Source organism: Leptonychotes weddellii, chromosome 3 (assembly GCF_054177405.1).
Source record: "Leptonychotes weddellii isolate Sample4059 chromosome 3, ASM5417740v2, whole genome shotgun sequence".
Lineage (NCBI taxonomy): Eukaryota > Metazoa > Chordata > Mammalia > Carnivora > Phocidae > Leptonychotes > Leptonychotes weddellii.
In genome coordinates this window covers 50106453-50122084 of record NC_138371.1, presented here as the reverse complement: position 1 = coordinate 50122084, position 15632 = coordinate 50106453, and the positions used below count along the sequence as shown (strand labels likewise).

The window sequence follows — 15632 nt, the reverse complement described above, 5'->3', positions numbered from 1 at the left end:
GTTAATTTGGTACATTTCTGACTTAGGATCTTTGCACTTGCAGCCTATTCTGCAAGTTCCTCAGTTGAATGGGATGCCACATAGCATACCCAGATAATGGGTCCTACATACCAGATCCATTGAGGCTGTAGAAAGATCGAACTTCTGAAGTCTGAGTTTTCAGGTCCTTAAGAAAACAGCTATGTTCACTGCACTCAAGAATCCCAGCCAGCCCCAAAGAGACACAATTTAGAGTCACATAGGTGCATCAAAGTAATAGGGAGTCCATCCCTTCTTTTCACTTTCTCTGTGAAGCCACTCAAGGCTCCCCAAGGCAGAAGCCAAAACTAAGAATCTTATCCAGGTCTCAGACTCACGGCAAGGATGAGTCACATAAGCTCTCTTTCATCCTCTCTGTATTTAAGGCTTCTCTCCCCAACACTTTATAGTAAAATTTTCCAGTGCTCATGATTAAGCCAAGAACTGGTCTTGACCACTGTTTAACCTGTAAGGGTGATTGTTTGTTTGTTTGTTTGTTTTATTATGTTTAATCACAATTTCAACCCTACCTTGGCTTCTTCATAGCCAAAATGATCAAATTCTTCAAGTCTGATAATGTCCACATAATGGTAATCTTGTTTTTAGAACATACCTTTGAAGAAACATATAAATGCAAAAAGTCCCTATTAATTCCGTGAAATGTTTAATGAATTTGTATATGAGTCATTGTGTCCATAAGTTATAGAGAAAAGGTGATACAAGATATATGTGTATATATGGTATTTCTTACTTCTTCAGACACATATATATTCATAAGAATAGAACAGTGGTTGTTAATCCTTGCTAACATTGGAATCACTTGGGGAGTTTTAGGTAAATACTGCTGTTCTAGCCCCACCCTGACCAATTAAATCATATGCATGGGAGGAGGGACTGGACAGGAGATCTGACTTTTGGCTGTAGGTCAAGGTTAAGAACCACTGAATTAGAGGTCCCTTAATAAATACAAGGTCTTCGGGGGTCTGAGGGGAATAGATTGTAAATTTAGAGTTTTCAGGACAAGTGCATTTGTTAGCTTCGTTTTGTTTTGTTATGTTTTCCACGCACTTTCCCTGAAGGCTTAACATACCAGGCCTGCACACCTTTGCCAGCACCCTACTATTTCACACCTGCAAAGAAAGGTTTGGAGACCCAGTTCAGTCCCACATTTCATCTACATCTTTTTAAAATGCCTTATAGAGTTGTAATGTAGAAAAGCTAATGGAAATACGAACTGTAAAAGGAATAAGCCATTGAAATTCAAACTGAGAGATTGCCAAACTATGTCTGAGGCTTTAAAAAAAATTGCTTTTATTGGTACATCAATTAGTAACACTCATTTAATTCTCATTAATAAAAGCATCTCCTTTATACTCTTTATCTCAGGAAACAAACTGAAGATTGCTGGAGTGGAGAGGGGTGGGTGGGATGGGGTGGCTGGGTGATGGACACTGGGGAGGGTATGAGCTATGATGAGCATTGTGAATTGTGTAAGACTGATGAATCACAGACCTGTACCCTTGAAACAAATAATACATAATATGTTAATAAAAAAAAGAAGAAAAACCAATAAATACATTTTGCAGTGAGTGGACCACTGGAAAAAAAATTAAAAAAATAAAAGCATCTCCTTTACACTTATGACTTTTCATAAACATCACTTATTTTCCAGAAAATGCTTGAAAAGCTAAGCTCTTGAAAATTTTAATTTGTCTTTAAAGATTTCAAATGTACTATTCTGCTTTTCTCCATACCAAGAAGAACTAATTGTTCTGAATTGATGCAAGGCTTGAGATTATCTTGCATATAAACAAAGACATGGTAACTAGATAGCTAATTCTTTGGGTCTCCTAATTCAATGCTTGCTGAGAAAAAGTGCAAAATTTTCATTGTTGTTCTTAATATGTATTCGCAGAATGTCACTGCCCTCCAGTAAGTAAAAATCTTGTCTCTCTGACTTCTTTCACAAAAATCCTTTAGAGTTTTGAATAGTACAAAATATTACCAAAAAATATGTATGTTTTTGAGGCTTCATTTTTTTTATGGACCTTAAGTGGTATGGTAGGCGATGGAGCAGTTTGTAAATACATAAAGGTCAGCTCTCCTTGGTAAATGTTTAATGGACATACTTTCATTTAAATCTTCCAAACTGAATAGTAGTTAATACATGCCATAAAAGAATTCAATATGAGGTTTCAAAACCACTGTCATCTGAACTACTGTTATTCAGTGTCATTGTCATTACCAAGTTGCTTGGGAGGTTACCCATTTTAGTTATGTTGCTAAAGTCAACTTGGTTTGCTAGTGTTATTTCTTTGTTCTTCCCTTCTTCTTTGGCACTTTTCTTTGGCCCTTATTATAGTCATCATGGTTATTTTTGTTTATCTTTCTTATGATAAATACAAATATATCTTAAGGCAAAAGACACAGAACAAATGGAAAAACTACAGCACAGTTGAAACCAAAATTGCAGGTGAGATGGTACAAAAGAAAATGATGAATTCTTTTATTTTACTTATTTTATTTTATTATGTTATGTTAGTCACCATTTGAAAATGATGAATTCTTAAACTTCTTTAAGAGATAGCACAGATCCCTATTACAAATATACTGTAAGTGTGCAGATATACTGTATGTAGAATTAAAATACAAGTCCATGCTCTGTAAGTTTTATTGTGTGTAATTAAAATGTCTGAGAAAAGGCCAGTACATGAAGACAGAGTTATGCAGAGTCAGCCGGAGGCACCTTCCTTCTTATCACAGAATGGACAGCTAAAAACTGCAGTGAATCAGGGAGGCGAGGCTATAAGGTAGACCAGGAAGGTTAAGAAGTCTGCAAATATGAAGAAGGGATGGTCAGCATGGAGTTGTGGTTCAGGCACCAAACAGTCAGGAACCAGGAATATAGGAAAAGCCAAGGACAAGACAGTGATACATGAAAAGCCAGGTCTGGGTTGGGAGTATGAATGTAACAGTGATACACTAGAGACTTGGTCTCATCATTTGTTAAAACCTAACAAAGGGGGTGTCTGGGTGGCTCAGTTGGTTAAGCATCTGCCTTTGGCTCAGGTCATGATCTCGGGGTCCTGGGATCAAGCCCCACATTGGGCTCCCTGCTCAGCAGAAGTCTGCTTCTCCTTCTCCCTCTACCTTTCCCCCTGCTTGTGCTCGCTTGCTCTCTCTCTCTCTCTGTCAAATAAATAAAATCTTAAAAAAAAAAAACTAACAAAGACCACCTCCAACAGAAACCCCCTTGTACTCTTCAAACTGTGGCCCATTGAGACAACCTGAAAAGTGGCCCCAAAATGTAACTAATTTGTTAGCAACCATATCAGTCAGATCCTGACCTTTCCCATGTTTATAGCAAATACTGTAATTTCTAGTGTCGTAGTATATATATTTTAATTACATATTTTATTTAGATTTTATTGTTAATATGTGGAAATTACTGTTTCTGTTTGATAAAAGTTTAATGTTAAAAAGTAATTTTAAAGTTCACTTTAAAAAGTCCTGAAAGTTTTCATTCTTAAACACATTTTAATTAATTAATTAATTAATTTTTTAGCTAAGTTTTTTTAAGATTTTATTTATTTAACAGAGAGAGAGAGAATACAAGCAGGGGGAGCCGCAGGGGGAGGGGGAGAAGCAGGCTCCCCTCTGAGCAGGGATCCCAGCATGCGGCTCGATCCGAGGACGCTGGGATCATGACCTAAGCCGAATGCAGACGCCAAACCGACTGAGCCACTCAGGCGTCCCTCTTAAACACATTTTAAAATGAAATGTGGGAGCACCTCGGTGGCTCAGATGGTTAAGCGTCTGCCTTCAGCTCAGGTCATGATTCCAGCGTCCTGGGATGGAGCCACGTGTAGGGCTCCCAGCTCAGTGGGGAGTCTGCTTTGCCTTCTCCCTCCGCTTGTGCTCTGTCTCTGTCTCTCAGAATGAATAAATAAAATCTTTAAAAATAAATAAATAAAATGAAATGTGTTTTTAAAAATATTTAAATCATTCTTTCTTGTGAGAGCATGATGATAAAAATACAGTGAGTACCTGATATTAAAATATACCTCAAAGCTACAATAATTAAAAGAGGAAGATACTGTTCTAAAAACAGAAAAGTTGAGGAAAGAGAATAGAAAGCCACATATATGTACATATGTGTATACATGTGTGTGAATAAATGTATTTAGTTAATCATAAGAGAATTTCAAATCAATTAGAAAAGTATAGATTATTCAATCAGTTATATATTTGGAAAAATAAATAAGATTCTTATCTCACATCATACATCAAAAATAATTCTAGTTGAATAAGAAGTTAAATAAACTCATCCGATGAATTACAAAAGTAGGACAGATTTACTCAATCTCTGCCAACATACATTTCTTATTTTAATGTTAAATACTAGGAGGGAAAAAAAGTTTGAATATTAATTATAATAACCAATCTTATGAGAATGCATATATACCCCATATTATCAAGTGAATCATAAATCTGCATTCAGAAAAGTCAATGGCTTTGTGATCAGATGTTGGCCTTCTTTTCCACCAAACCATTAGCCAAAGCAGGCAATAAAAGTAAGATTAATTCCATTGCTTTCATTTATTCTATTTCAGTTATAATTCTTATCAGAGGTACAAATGGTCAAAAGTTTTCAGTAGAAGAATGAATAATGACATGACAAACAACAAACTAAATCATCATTTTCTTTACTTGAAAATTATATTAAAACATTTGTTATTTAAAAATTTAAATGTCAGATATAAAATAATAAAAGAATAGAAGAAATATAACTGAACATTTGTCTGATCTCATGAGGAGAATGTCTTTCAACCCATAAACCCCAAAGAAGGAAGCACAAAAGAAAAGACTGATAGATTTGACTAATAAAAATTTTAAATTTCAGTACCTGAAAAATAATACAAACAGAATTAAAAGTAAAATAAAATTGGAAAAATATTTTTAAATGTAGATGGCTGGCAAGGTGTTAAGTCCTTCACATACAGATTTCTGACAAATCAATGAGAAAAAAAGAGTAACAGATAGGAATAAGGAATTAACAAAAGAAAAATTCTCCATGGGCTATTAAGTGTGAAACTGTCAAATTGTAACAACAGTTATATTTTTTTCTATAAAGTTGGCAAAGATTAAAAATCTAAGATGTCAAAATACAAGATACTTTTTTGAAAGTTTTTACGAAAAGCCTACTTTTGGGGCGCCTGGGTGGCTCAGTCAGTTAAGCGTCTGCCTTCGGCTCAGGTCATGATCCCAGGGACCTGGGATAGGGCCCCACATCGGGCTCCCTCCTCAGCGGGAACCTGCTTCTCCCTCTCCCACTCCCCCTGCTTGTGTTCCTGCTCTCTGTTTCTCTCTGTCAAATAAATAAATAAAATCTTAAAAAAAAAAGAAGAAAAGTCTACTTTTATTGTTTTAAAGATTTTTATATATTTATTTGAGAGAGAGAGAAAGCACAAGCAGGGGAGGGGCAGAGGGAGAGAAACAAGCAGACTCCATGCTGAGCAGGGAACCCCACATGGGGCTCGATCCCAGCACCATGAGATCATGACCTGAGCCGAAGGCAGATGCTTAACTGACTGAGCCACCCAGGTGCCCCTGCAAAGTCTACTTTTATCATTGCTGTGAGAATACAAAATAGTGCACAATGTATGGAGGACAATTTGGCAATAAATAACAAAAACCTTTAAAATTTTTATACTTTGCAAGCAGTAATTTCATTTCTAGGATTTATGACAAGGACAAATTAAGAAATATCTAAATATTCAATAAGAAATTGATTATATTAAGGTGTATCCACACTACCACTAAAAAAAAGTTATAGGTTGTTATTATACATGTTTGAGTGCTTTTATTATGACATGAGAAAAATGACATAAAGAAAAGAAGTTATAAAAGCAGTACTAATTAGCATAGTTACCTCCAGCAATGGAATTACCATAGGGACTATAACTTCAAAAACGCCTTCCAAAAAGATAGAAGTCATTATACTATCTGATTGCTAGTAAGATAGATAGGCAAGATATACCAAATGACAGCTATCAAGATGGAGGGGGGTTGATTCTCATAAATAATATAAATATGTGGAAAATAGACAATATAGCACTCTACACTTTTTTTTTTTTTTTTTTAGAGAGGGAGGGAGGGGAGAGGGAGAGGGAGAGGGAGAGAAGAATCTTAAGTGGTCTCAATCTCACAACCCTGAGATCATGACCTGAGCTGAAATCAAGAGTTGGAGGCTTAACCGACTGAGCCACCCAGGTGCCCCAGCACTCTACAATTTTAGCAGGATATAGCACCAATCTAAATAGCCCTGTTATTTTTTTAAGCCATTATTGTCCTGGCTATGAAATTCTTTACCATAAAAATTCAGTCCAATTGAACTGCTACACAGAATGTCAAAGGAATTTGGTATTTTCTGAAAATCACAGAGAACAAAGAACAAAAGGATTGACAAGATACTATAGTTGGGCAATATTCTGATATAGATGCATCTCTCAATTCTTTTAGAATCTGACCCTCTCCACATTTAATTGCTAAACATTGCAACATCTTATGTGGCACAGTGTATATAATGCTGGAAAACATCCTGATTTTCCAAAAGGAAAAATATTAGAAACCAAAAATTAGCAGCCTGATATAGGTTCACAAGACAAAATTGTCAACAAACTATTAAACCAGTAGATGTTAAGTTAGAAAGAAAATGATTAAGAACAAATCTTCCAGCCACTAGAGTGTGTTCAACCACTGAAAGTCCAGGTTAGAAAAAATCGGGCATCACCCATTGGGAAGAAGACTTGGAAGCCGTGTGTCACTACCTCCCACTGACCTTCCAGGTGGATCCCTAGGGCTGGTTGCTTCCATATACATTGCATTCCCTCTATAAGCCACTGTTCCCCTGAAATCCTCTTTTGCTGTCCTAGACCAGGCTCTCCATTTCACTGGTGCTATCCTAGCTTGGCAGCAAGTAAACAGCAGTGCTAAGAGTACTTGGACACCCCCCAGAAGTTTTATGGCCATGCGTGCCACAAAACAGTGGGGCATGAATCTCTAGCCCTCCAACATGAAACGAAGAGCCATGTATCAAACTGAAGGTGTTGATATGTGGTTAGGTCTCTCAGAGGCTTGTTTCTTTTTCTTTTTTTTTTGAAGATTTTATTTATTTATTTGAGAGAGAGAATGAGATAGAGAGAGCATGAGACAGGGGAGGGTCAGAGGGAGAAGCAGACTTCCCGCTGAGCAGGGAGCCCGATGTGGGACTCGATCCTGGGTCTCCAGGATCATGACCTGAGCCAAAGGCAGTAGCTTAACCAACTGAGCCACCCAGGCGCCCCTCAGAGGCTTGTTTCCATCAGCACAAATCATTCATAAATAATCTTGATAGACACAGGAGTGAACTCAGCACTCAGGGTGTCTTTTCCTGGATAGAGCACCAAGATGTTTTCTAAGAAATGCTTATAAGTAGGAGCCTTCTAGAGAGATATACTGGAGAACTAAATCAGACTGATTTGTCTCAGTTATTCCACCTTGGATAGGTTTAGTTAGCCCCTTCTGAAACTGGTCTCCTACCTTCCGCCTTGTTCCAGATATTTCCTTGACCAGCTGGCAGAACACTGTAATGGCCTTTTTACAAAGTAGATCAAGCCCTTGACAGAGCCAACCATTTATACCATTCATCACATTTTTCCGATCTGGGTTCGGACAGTTTAGAAAGATTAGCCATACCAGCTAGCACTAGCTCTCATAGAAGCAACAGGGTCAGGAACCATTCTATATGTCTCAGTTCACTTTAATAAAATGAGCAACCAGTTTAACCACTTACAGTTCTTCCCTGGTTTAGGATATGCATAGGATGGAACAACAGAAGCAAAAAGCACAAGAACCCTGCGCTGCCCAAATCTACAAGACTCCTATATGATCCTGTGGACAAAGCAATAATAGACTTCTAATATCAATGGAAAGTTCAACTTTAAAACTTCATAGTGTCCCAGTCCCTCTGTTTACTTAAAAAGAAAGAATATCTTACGAGCATGTTTCCCCCCGATAACACACCCACCAACATGCTCATATACAAGATCATCTGATGCATCTGGCTACACACTACACCCAACCACAGGACACTTCCTATTATTGGTTACGCTGACATCAAACATTTAGGAAAACTGACTACAAGCTAGGTCATCAAGCTAGTCAATTTGAAATCATCATGTCAAAAACTGGTATCATGCAGAACATATCATCTAACTACAATGCACATCTAACTCATGTCAAAAACTGGTATCATGCAGAACATATCATCTAACTACATCTAACTAGAGAAATAAAATATTTGAAAATTTAACATACACTGCTGGAACAACTTATCAATCAGAAAAACCAAAATGGAGTTATAAACTTTTTAGAAAATATTTAGAAAAATACCAGGGTGCTGTTATAAGTATTAGGTTCCAAAACTGTAGGACACAGAGTTATAAAGATTCTTAAAGTGTTAGTCTTAAATGTTTACATTAGAAAAGAAAGAAAAGTTCAACTTAATGAAGTGAATATCCAACCACAAGGAATTAGAAAAAAAGAACAGCAAACAAAACTCAAGAAGATGAGAGAAAATAATAAAAATAAGAGCAGAAGTTAATGAAAAAGAAAATAAACATATAATGAAGAGGGTCAATAAAGGTCCAAAAAGCAATAAAATATACAAATCTAGAGAAAATAATCAAAATAAAAAAGAGAAGGGCATTAACACTTTTAAATAAAAAGGGGGTAAAGCTATAGTTGCTATAGAAATTAAACAGAAAATGTTTTTGAACAACTTTGTGCCTATAAATTTGAAAACTTAAATAAACATAAATACAGGTTAACAAAAACCAACTCTTTAAAAAAGAGAGAACATAAAGTGTCATATAAGCTTTTAGGAAATTGAACCAGTAGTTTAAAATACTCCCATTAAGTGCGTGCGTGGACGCGCGCATACGCGCGCGCGCACACACACACGATCCAGATGGATTTCTAGGAAATTCTACCATTCAAGCATTAGGAAATTCTAATATTACACAAACTATTCCATACAATGGAAAAAGAGTCATTTGTAATATAACAGCTTTCAAAACCAGAAAGGGATATTATAAGAAAAGAAAAATATAGGCCAATCTCACTTATGGTGAATATAGATGCAAAAACTCTGAAAATAAACATTTTTATAAAACAAATCAGACAATGTATAAATATGATAACTTATTAAGATCAAGTTGGTGTTTACTAGGAATTCTAGATTAGTTTATCATGAGAAGATCAATTAAAGTAATTCAGCACATTAACAATTTAAGATAAAAAAAATAATATCTTAATAGAAGCCAAAAAAATTGGATAACCTTCTATACCCATTTGTGATTTAAAAGAAGAGAAACAACCTCCTTAACACACTGGGAATGGAAGTCACTTTCTTAACCCAGTAAAGGGCATTTCAAAAGACCCAGAGAAACTTCATACCTAACAATGAGACTTTGAAAGCATCCTCTATAATCTCAGGATCAAGATAAGGATGCCTTTTTTCAACAATCCTATTCTACATTGTATTGGAGGTCCTTGCACAGTAAAGCAAGAAAAAGAAATAAAAGGTAAAGGATTGAAAAGAAACAAAAACTTTCATTATTTGTATATGATATGATTGTTTACACAGAAAATCTCTAAGGGAAAAAAAAGCTTAACACACAGGGATTACTTAATACATGTTTGCTGAGGAGATAAGAAATAAAATAATTGTGCAGATTAAGTGAAATAACCTGTCAACTATTTGGCCCATAGTAGAAACTTAATAAATACTAATTTCCTTTCCCTTAAAATTTACATTTTAGTTATTTATGTCATGTGGTCAAAAATTTTTAAGTAAAAATTTAAATTATTTAGAGATGTTGGATTCAAAAATCAATACACAAAAATAAGTTATGTTTCTAGATATCCACAACAATTAGTTAAAAACTAAATTTTTAAAATATAGGGTGGCTCAGTCATTAAGCATCTGCCTTCAGCTCAGGTCATGGTCCCAGGGTCCTGGGATCGAGCCCTGCATCGGGCTCCCTGCTCTGCGGGAAGCCTGCTTCTCCCTCTCCCACTCCCCCTGCTTGTGTTCCCTCTCTCACTGTCAAATAAATAAATAAAATCTTTAAAAAATAAAATAGCGATAAACATTTTTAAATATCTATGATAAAGTAAAGAATGTTAAGCCTTTTATAGAGAAAGCTTAAAAACTTCATTGAAAGACATTAAAGAATAGTGAATAAGGTCTATCATAATATCAGATAGGAAGACTAAATATCATAAAGTATATCATAATTCTCTCCAAATTGATCTTTTTTTCTATTTATTTATTTTTTTGATGTAGTGTTCCATGATTCATTGTTTGCATATAACACCCAGTGCTCCATGCAATATGTGCCCTCTTTAATACCTGTCACCAGGCTAACCCACCCCCCCCACCCCCCTTCCCTCTAGAACCCTCAGTTTGTTTCTCAGGTCCATCGTCTCTCATGGTTCGTCTCCCCCTCCGAATCCCCCCGTTCATTTTTCCCTTCCTACTATCTTCTTTTTTTTTTTTTTTAAACGTATACTGTATTATTTGTTTCAGGGGTACAGGTCTGTGATTCATCAGGCTTACATAATTCACAGCGCTCACCATAGCACATACCCTCCCTCCAAATTGATCTTTAACTTCAGCACAATTCTAACAGAAACTCAACAAGCTGATTACAGAATTTATAGGAAAGAAAGGAGGGCCAACAAAAGCCAAGGTACTTCTGAAGAACAAGGTGTGGGGAGGGGTTGGGAGATTCTCCCCACCAGCTATTAAGACTTACTGTAACCTATGGAAACCAAGGCAGTGTGCTGTTGGTGCAGGCACAGACTAATGTACCAAAGGAAGAATAGAGGGCCTAGTACTAAACCCACGCCTATATGGCAAATGAATTTATGACAAAGCAGACATTACAGATCATGGAAAAAGGTGATCAAATCAATCAATGACACAAGGCTGATTGTTTATCCAAACAGAAAAAAAAAATGAAGTTGTATCCCTTTCCTATATTCTAACACAAAAATGAACTGAAATCAAATACTTAATATAAAACACCAAGTTATAAAATTTGCCAAAGACGATATCAAATATTTTTCTCTGTAACCTTGTTTCTTAAATAAGAAGCAAATAATGCAAACTTAATGAGAAGATTGATAAATTACAGTAAAATTCAGAATCTGAACTCACCGTTAAGAATGAAAAGCAAGCGGGGCGCCTTGGTGGCTCAGTTAGTTAAGTGTCAGACTCTTGGTTTCGGCTCAGGTCATGATTTCAGAGTCATGAGCTGGAACCCTGCATCAGGGCTCTAAGCTCAGCACGGAGTCTGCTTGAGATTCTTTCCCTGTCCCTCCCCCTCTGCCCCTCCTCTCTGTCTCTGTGTCTCTCTAAAATAAAATAAATAAATAAAATCTTTTTAAAAAAAGAATGAAAAGCAAGCAATAGAGAAGAGAAAGATATTTACAACATATATAACCATTAAGGAGGTTGGTATTCAAAGGGTTCACTGTGAAGCATGTGTGTGCCCCACTGCTCCTCTGTAATTGCTTTTTCTTTTCCTGGCTAAGAGCCAGGTGAGGGTCCTGGCTGGCTATGGGGACAATGGGCTCGGTGTCAGAATTTGTGCGCTGGTGGCAGCAGTGGTATTGGCCCAGTACATGTTCACCTTGAAGAGGAGGATACAGAAGAAGATCAAGATCATTGAGATGGATTTTGAGTCTAAGAAGTGACTAATTAAGAGTCTGCTGTCTTTGTGAAAATGATACCAAAACTCCAGAAACATCCAGTTCTCATCAAGAACCCTACAAGGGTAGACAAAATTATCTGTGCCATGGTCTTGTCAAAGAAGGAGCCACCATACATACTTCTGATAATAACAGACTTTGATATGACACTAAGTAAATACAAAGGGAAGAGATGCCCAACATGTTATAATAGCAACAACTGTAAACTGCTTACAGATTAACGTCAAAAAAAGATATTCAACTAAAAGAAAAATATTAAGTTATTAAAGTTGATCTTGTTCTTACCAGAGACTAGAAGTACCCTTATATGGTAGACTAGAATACTAAGTTACATAATCTGCCAGTTGAACAAGCTTTATCAGAAGCCAAATTTAAAGAAATTATGGAAGAATCTGATGTCATGTTCAAGGAAGGAAATGAGAATTTATGTGATAAGCTCCAGAAACACAATATCCCTGTGTTCATATTTTTGCATGAAATAGGTGATGTACTACACTAGGTTATCTATCGAGCTAGTATTATTATCCAAATATCAAAGAAGTGTCCAGCCTCATGGATTTTGATGAAAATAGGCTTTCAAAGGACAAAGAGGGGAATTAATGCACATATTTAACAAAAACAGAATATTTCAATCCACTAAAAGACAATAGCAACTTAATGCTTTGAAAGACTCCCAAGTAGACTTACGAGTGTGGGAGCTAATATTAAATATATTCAGACAACTGGGTATCTAAATGATCGAATGGGTGAACTTTTAGGAAAGTACCTGGGCTCTTTCAATATCATTTTTTGTACAATTTAGTACTCATTTGAGATAGCCAACATTATCCTACATAAGATTCTATAAACACATATCTTTCAGGAATACCTCTCTCTCATAGAGCAACTGATACAAAAACTTCTCATCTGTTCTTCTTGCAGAAAGGCAGCTATTTATAATATATTCTTGCTTTTAAAGTTTTTCCTTTCTGTTACTTCTGCATTTTCAAATATGTTGAATCCATCAGCTGGAAACTCCTTTTTCTCTACCTCTTCCAACACACTTCCCACCATATTTTTTTAATAGGTTAAAAACAAAACAAAACAAAAAAATTAAAGCCAAAATTAGAAAATAACTCCCTGCTTTTCTAAAATTGATTTTGGAGTTTAATATTATCAAGCACTTCCTCAGGAGTCCTTTTATACTGGGAAAGTTTATATAATTTTGAAAAGAAGTTGCATGAAATAGTCAAATAATGTGCATGATTTTAAGTGTTGCTGTTTTTATAATTTGGGTTAATTATGCTGATGGTATCACCATCTCCTTAAAAAAAATAAAAAAGAGTGGGGGGAGGGGGATGAGGACCTCTTTAATGACCAGGAAAATACAACTAAAACCACAGTGAGATACAATTTTCAACACACCAGATTGGCAAAAATGAAGAAGTCTAACAATATCAAGTGTTAATAAGAATGTGGAGCAATAGAAACCAACACACACTGCTAGAGGGAATGCAAGTGGTGTGACCCTACTTGGGAAAACAGTTTGTCATTAATAATAAATTCGACATGTGTAACTATGACCCAGCAATTCTACTTGTACATATATACTCCAAAGAAACTCTCACACAAATATATTAGTTTCCTATTGCTACTGTAACAAATTACCACAAATTCAGTGGGTCATCCCAAAGTTATTCTCTTACAGTTCAGGAGGTAAGAAGTCCTGAAATCAAGAACAGTAGGACTGTGTTCCTTCTGGGCTCTAGGAGAGAATTCACTTCCTTGCCTTTTCTAGCTTTTGTAAGCTGTCTGCATTCCTTGGTCCATGGCCTAATTCCCCATCTTCAAATGTACTTCCAAGCAGCACAGCATCTTCTAATCTCTCTCTAACTCTGACCCCCCTCCTTCCCTTATGACTGTGTATTGGGTCCACCCAGAAAATCCAGAATAAGCTCCTCAAATCAAGATCCTTAGGTTAATCACATCTTGAAAATCCCTCATGTCACATAAACAGTCACAGGTCCTGAGGACTAAGATGCGGACATCTCTGGGAAACCATTATTCAGCATATCACACAAGTAAACTAGGAGACGTGTACAAATGTTTATAGCAGGAAAAACAAGAACAACAACAACCTAGAAGTAACTCAAAAGTCTATCAATAAAGGGGTGGAGCAAGATGGCAGAGGAGTAGGAGACCTGGATTTCGTCTGGTCTCAGGAATTCAGCTGGATAGGGATCAAACCATTCTGAACACCTATGAACTCAACAGGAGAGCAAAGAAAAGAATAGCAACAACTCTCTGAAACAGAAATGCGACCACTTTCTGGAAAGTAGGACATGTGGAGAAGTGAATCCGAGGCGATATTCGGGAGGATAGACGGTGGGGGTGGGGGCCTCCGTTGGCTGCTTCTGGCAAGTGATAGAGCCATGGAGCACAAAATCGGAACTTTTAGAAGTCTGCTCCGCTGTGGGACGTCACTCCGGTGGCTAAGCGGGGGGTGGAACCCTCGTGGGACAGTGTGGTCTCAGGACCCTCGGGGTCACAGAAAGACCGGGGGTGCCTGATTGCGGCAGAGCTCCCAGGTGTCGGAGTGGGGAAGCTGGCTGTAGAGACAGAGCCGAGGTGCGGGCTCTCAGCTAGGGTTGCCATAAACCGTGATCCACGGCACAGTCGGGCCACTGCTCCTCCAGCAGGGACCCAACAAGCGGCAGATACGGGGAGACTCACCTTCTTCCCCCGGGGAGGAGCGGTGCGGGAGCGCACCCCAGGGATCTGCTGGGTTTGGAGACTCAAGACGGGGTCGTGTGCCAGAGATAGAAACCCTCGGTCACAGGCTGGGTGAGCACGGAGTGTGGCCGGAGACTGGGGAGACGGGAGTGACTGACTGCTTTTCTCTGGGGGCACACTGAGGAGCAGGGCCCCAAGTTCTTGGCTCCTCCGGCTCCTCTGGGGTGGAGATTGGGAGGCCGCCATTTTCACTCTCCTCCTCCAAAGCTGTACGGAAAGCTTGCAGGGAACAAAAGCTCCCGAGAGCAAACCCGAGCAGATTACTTAGCCCGGACCCAGCAAGGGCAGGGCAATTCCGCCTCGGGCAAAGACATTTGGGAACCATGGCAACAGGCCCCTCCCCCAGAAGATCAGTGAGAACAGCCAGCCAAGACCAAGTTTACCGATCAATGAGAACGGCAGAACTCCAGTGCTAGGGGAATACTGTACATAGAATCCATGGCTTTTATACCATGATTCTTTAGTCTTTCAATTTTTTTTTTAACTACCTTTTTTTTTATTTTTTGAATTTTTCTTTTTCCCTTTTCAACCAACATCATATCAATCCCTTTTTAAAAAAAACATTTTTGGGCGCCTGGGTGGCTCAGTTGGTTAAGCGACTGCCTTTGGCTCAGGTCATGATCCTGGAGTCCCGGGATCGAGTCCCATATCGGGTTCCCTGCTCAGCAGGGAGTCTGCTTCTCCCTCTGACCCTCCTCCCTCTCATGCTCTCTGTCTCTCATTCTTTCTGTCTCAAATAAATAAAATCTTTAAAAAATAAAAAAATAAAAAAATAAATAAATAAATAAAAATAAATAAAAAAACATTTTTATCTTTCATTTTTAGAGTCATATTCTATCCCTTCATAGTAGTTACCCTTATTTTTGGCATATATATATAAGTTGTTCTCTCTTCAAAATTTTGAGATAGTTTCTTCTAACAGATCAAAATATACCCTAAATCTCTAGTGTATGGTTTTATTCTACTCTCCTGCCTGATCACATTTTCTCCCTTTTTTCTTTCTTTTTTTTTAATCCTCTTTT

General features: G+C 37.5%; 1 protein-coding gene and 1 pseudogene across 1 annotated transcript in view; one reads left to right on the top strand and one right to left on the bottom strand.

Moving 5' to 3' along the window:
- Positions 1–12640, top strand: part of LOC102726275 (cytosolic 5'-nucleotidase 3A-like) — a 13198-nt pseudogene extending 558 nt beyond the window's left edge.
- The window catches only part of PDE11A (phosphodiesterase 11A), a 300465-nt gene that overhangs the window by 255559 nt on the left and 29274 nt on the right, over positions 1–15632 (bottom strand). The gene's annotated exons all lie outside the window — the stretch shown is intronic.